Consider the following 5,708-nt stretch of genomic DNA (forward strand, 5'->3'; position numbering starts at 1 on the left):
AAACAACCAAAACAAGGACAACAACAATTCAGAAACAAAGTAACAACCAAAACTGAAAGAAAATTAAACTGTATGGAAGTCCGACAACCAAGGAGTTAAAATAGACACATTCATCCAGACCAGTAGGCGGGGTGCAGTCAGGTAGCCAATTGGAGAGGGGTCGCGGCACAGGAAGCTGTGATTCAGGACGCATAAGGCACCCCAGGTGCGCGAGGCCGGCAATGGACGCGCAAGGCGGCAACGGGCACACGAGGAGGCACCGGACAGACCCTGGGCACCCAGGCGTGGGGTGGAAACAGGCAGACCCAGCAAGGCAGCGATTGAGAGGCGGGGCACCGTGCGCAAAGTGGCTGGATGACCGTGCAGCAGTCCTACATTCACGCTCAGGTAACTGGAGAGCGAGACAGATCGAGCAACCCAGGTTCTAGCTCCGGGAAATAAAGCCTCAAAACACCAATTGAAAACACTTGTGGGCGGACTTCTGCCAAGATGGAGAAGTAGGTGGAAAAACTGTACCTTCTCCCACAACCAAGTTTGAATACAACAAAGGTTTAGTAAACAAAGACGCAGCCAAAGAACAGAAAACAGAACTATACGGAACTCCAACAACAACGAACTGTTCCTCCCGGACCGGTAAGAGGGGCGGAGCCAGCAGCAGAGCAGGGTTGGGCAGGAAGAATCCCCCGACCCAGGCAACCCAGGTGACCCAGGCGACCCAGGTGACCCAGGTGACCCAGGCGTGCAGGCAGCCGGGGTAGCACCTCGGACCCAGTGAGGGTGCAGGGTAGGCTGAGTGCGGTTGCACATTCGCAAGCACGCATATAAACTGAGCAAAGGAGTGAGCATTGAGACAGACCGCGTGGCCCCAGCAGCAGGAGGAGGCAGAGGGGACCACCATTGCTTTCCTTTGACCCCGCCCCCACGTACAGCATCACAACCCAGAGACTGAGTTGCCTCGCCCTGGTGAACACATAGGGCTCTGCCCCTCATACATAACAGGCAGGAAAAGTCCAAAATATGGCTCAAGAACTCAAAGCCCCAGAACTGATAACTCTAAGCGAAAAAGAAATAGCAAACCTCTCAGATGCACAGTTCAAAATACTGATGATCAGGATGCTCACAGAACTGGTTGATTATAGTCACAAATTAGAGGAACATATGAAGGCTAAACTAATTGAAATGAAGGGAAATGCACAGGAAACCAATAGTGATGGAAAGGAAACTGGGACTCAAATCAATGGAGTGGACCAGAAGGAAGAACGAAACACCAACCAGAAAAGAATAAAGAAACAAGAATTCAAAAAAATGAGGAGAGGCTTAGGAACCTCCAGAACATCTTTAGACATTCCAACATCCGAATTATAGGAGTACCAGAGGGGGAAAAGAAACAGCCACCAGTGGAAAACTTATTTGAACTAATAATAAAGGAGAACTTCCCCAGTCTGGCAAAGGAAATAGACTTCCAGGAAATCCAGGAAGCTCAGAGAGTCCCAAAGAAGTTGGACCCAAGAAGGAACACACCAAGGCACATCATCATTACATTAGCCAACATTAAAATGAAGGAGAGAATCCTAGAAGCAGCAAGAGATAAGAGGAGAGTCACCTACAAAGGAGTTTCCATCAGACTGTCAGCTGAAATACAAGAGCTTACAGGCAAGAAGGGGTCTCAAAAGACACCTACAGGTAAGAAGGGGCTGGAAAGAAGTATTCCAAGTCAGGAAAGGCAAGGACCTACATCCAAGATTGCTCTGTCCAGCAAAGCTTTCATTTAGAATGGAAGGGCAGATAAAGTGCTTCTCAGATAAGGTCAAGTTCAAGGAGTTCATCATCACCAAGCCCTTATTATATGAAAGTTAAAGGGACTTATCTAAGAAAAAGAAGATAAAAAATATGACCAGTGTGCCCTGGTGTGGCTCAGTGGATTGCGCACAAGCCTGTGAACCAGAGGATCGCGGTGTGATTCCCAGTCAGGGCACATGCCTGGGTTGCAGGCCAGTTCCCAGCAGGAGACGCACGAGAGGCAACCATACATTGATATTTCTCTTACCTTCTCCTTCCCTTCTTCTCTAAAGATAAATAAATAAAATATTTAAAATATATAAATAAATAACACTAGTTTGTGTAACAGTAGAAATTTTAAAAAATATATGTGAACAATGAAAGGACAACAAACTCACAGTTACTAACAACCACACCTAAAACAAAAGCAAACTAAGCGGACAGCTGGATCAGGAGCAGAGCCACAGAAATGGAGATCACATGGAGGGTTAGCAACAGGGGAGTGGGAGGAGGACAAGGGGGAAGAAGGTATGGAGAATAAGTAGCATAGATGGTGGGGAGTGTAAGGATATTATAGGAAATGTACAAGCCAAAGAACTTATATGTATGACCCATGGACATGAACTAAAGAGGGAGAATGTGGGTGAGAGGGGTGTGCAGGGTGGAGGGGCGTGAAGAGGAGAAAATGAGACAACTGTAATAGCATAATCAATAAGATATATACTTTTTAAAAAGTGAACAGTTAAAAGTGCACAACAATGTGAATGTACTCAGTGCCACTGAACTGTAGACACTTAGAAGTGATTAACATAGTCAACTTCATGTTAAGTATATTTTACCACAATTTAAAATTTTTTACTTGGGAAAAATGTAAATAAAGACACAATCGAAAATTTCATCTTTAATAATAGAGTACAGAGATATAATAATACTGACAAGAATAATTTTACATAGATATGTTTCAATAGTAAATGACAAAACAGCAAACAAGAGAGTTAATAAAAACAACTGTGAAATTTTTTTTCTTCAGGCATAACATTTGCATAGGAACCTAAAATTTCTCACTAGCACAAAGTGAAGGCATTTTTTTTCTAAAGACTGGGTTCAAAATAGTAAATAGATATAAGGGTTTTTGGAGACTGTTAACAAATCAAAAATCAAATCTTTTAAAACTCTGATTTATTTCAATTATCTAAACTGATAGAAATGCTCACAGTTATTAACAACCACACCTAAAACAAAAGCAAACCAAGAGGACAGCTAGGTCAGGAGCAGAACCATAGAAATGGAGATCACATGGAGGGTTAACAACAGGGGAGTGGGAGGAGGACAAGGGGGGAGAAGAGACAGAAAATAAGTAGCATAGATGGATGGTAAAAAATAGATAAGGGGGGAGGGGAAGAATAGTATGGGAAATATAGAATCTAAAGAACTTATGACATGTGGTCATAAACTAAAGGAGGGGAATGGTGGGGGAGCGGGTATGCAGGGTGGAGGGGAATGAAGGGGGGAATAGAACAACTGTAATGGTATAATCAATAAAATATATATTTTTTAAAAATTAAAAAATAAAATGATAGAAATGCTGTGTTTCAATTAGATTTTATATCATTTTACAAGAAATACCTTGAAAAGATGTCAGATTTGCTTGGTGTCACCAACAGAACAGCACATAATCTAGAAATGAGCCCAGATTTATTCAGAAGTTTAGTATACGATATAGGTGGACTTTCTTGCCCTGGTCGGGTGGCTCAGCTGGTTGGAGCATCATCCCATACACCAACAGATTGCGGGTTTGATTCCAGGTCAGGGCTCACACTTAGGGTGGGTTCGGTGCGTGGGAGGCAACCAACTGCTGTTTCTCTCTCACATCGATGTTTTGCCTTCTTTCTCCCTCTCAATCTAAAATCAATACACATATCCTTGGGTGAGGATTTTTTTAAAAGTGGCTTTTCTTTTGATGGTTGCCTGATGAGAGGGGGGTTGGGGGCAGGGTGAAGAAAGGGAAAGGATTAAGTACAAATTGGTGATTATAAAATAGTCACCAGGGCCCTGGCTGGTGTGGCTCAGTGTACTAAGCACTGGCCTGGGAACCAAAGGGTTGCTGGTTTGATTCCCAGTCGCTGCCCATGCCTGGGTTGCAGGCCAGGTCCCCAGTTGGGGGCTTTGAGATGTTTCTCTCCTTCTCTTTTGTCCTCCCTCCTCCTCTCTCTAAAAATAAATAAATAAAATCTCTAAAACAATGTTTAATGCATATTCTTTTTGGACTAGCAATTTCATATTTAAAAATTTATCCTGCAGTTGGGCTCACACTTAGAACAAATGCTGTTTGCACACTAGTTGTCACTGGAAACAACAAGACATCTAGCTAAAGAACCACTTAGGTAACAAAATACTACGTAACTAGTGAAATGTCTTCTACCCAGTATGCGTGATGAAAAAAAGCAAGGGACAGAGCAGCATGCACATGCTACCATTTGCACGTGTGTGACTTTTTAAGGGAAATACACACACACGTTTATACACACACACACACCACACACCACACACAGCTCAAACACGCAGGAGACTTCTCTGAACTGATTCAAGGAAACACCGGTAGCTCTCTGCTCCTCCTCTTGGACAGACAGTGGCATCTTCCTGCACAGCTGCCAGCCGCAACCCTGAGACACACTGGTGAAAGTCAAATGAAGGATTTGGCCGTATTGGGCAGCTGGTCAACAGGGCAGGTTTAAACTCTGGCATAGCTGATACTGTCACCATCAATGACCCCTTCATCAACCTCAACATGTGGTCTGCATGTTCCAGTACAATTCTATTCACAGCAAGTTCAAAGGCACCATCAAGGCTAATAATAGAAAGCTCATCATTAATGGAAAGTCCATCTCCAAATTCCAGGAGCAAAATCCCACCAGCATCAAATGGGGTGATGCTGGTGCTGAATATGCCGTGGAGCCCACTGGTGTCTCCACTACCTTGGGAAGGGCTGGGGCTCATCGAAGGGTGGAGCCAAGAGGTCACCGTCTCTGCGCCTTCTGCAGATGCCCCCATGTTTGTGATGGGTGTGAACCATGACAAGTAAGACGACTTCCTCAAGATCGTCAGCAATGATTCTGCTCTACCAACTGTGTGGCCCCTCTGGCCAAGGGCATCCATGACAACTTTGGCATCATGGAGGGCCCCAGGACCACAGTCCATGCCACCACTGCCACCCAGAAGACCATGGATGGCACTTCTGGGAAGCTGGGGAGTGCTGGCCAAAGGGCTTCCCAGAACATCATCCCTGCTACTACTGGTGCTGCTAAGGATGCAGGCAAGGTCATCGCTGAACTGAATGGAAATCTCACTGGCCTGGCCTTCCATGTCCCCATCCTCAATTTGTCAGCTGTGGGTCTGATTTGCCATCTAGAGAAAGCTGACAAATATGAGGACATCGAGAGGGTGGTGAAGCAGACATCAGAGGGCCCCTCAGGGGCATCCAGGGCTATAGTGAGGACCAAGTTGTCTCCTGTGACTTTGACAGTGACACCCAGTCCTCCACCTTCGATGCTGGGGCAGGCATTACCTTCAGTGACCATTAAGTCAAGCTCAGTTCCAGGTATGACAATGAATTTGGCTACAGCAACAGGATGGTGCACCTTACAGTCCATGTGACCTCCAGGGAGTAAGAGCCCCTGGACCACCAGCCCCAGAAGAGGAAGAGAGGCCCTCAGCTGCTGGGAGTCCTTGCCCCAGATTGATTCCCCAACACACTGAGAATCTCCTGGCTTCCAGTTCCCATGCCAGACTCCCTGCAGAAGTGGGGGAGCTTAGGGAGACCTACCTTGTCATGCACCAACAATAGTGTTCATTGTATGCAGCCAAAAGAAAAGAAGAGAAAATAGAAATAGCAGTTGCCCTGTGAACAGGAAATGAAGAGCTAGAGAGGC

The 5,708-nt window shown here is 45.4% G+C and overlaps 1 pseudogene; it reads left to right on the forward strand.

Moving 5' to 3' along the window:
• The first annotated feature begins 354 nt into the window (after positions 1 to 354).
• LOC118995585 (glyceraldehyde-3-phosphate dehydrogenase-like) lies at positions 355 to 5,447 on the forward strand (annotated as a pseudogene).
• Positions 5,448 to 5,708: the final 261 nt, after the last annotated feature.

The sequence above is a fragment of the Sturnira hondurensis genome, unplaced genomic scaffold (assembly GCF_014824575.4).
Source record: "Sturnira hondurensis isolate 20B ecotype Veracruz unplaced genomic scaffold, ASM1482457v3 Scaffold0010128, whole genome shotgun sequence".
Classification (NCBI taxonomy): Eukaryota; Metazoa; Chordata; class Mammalia; order Chiroptera; family Phyllostomidae; genus Sturnira; species Sturnira hondurensis.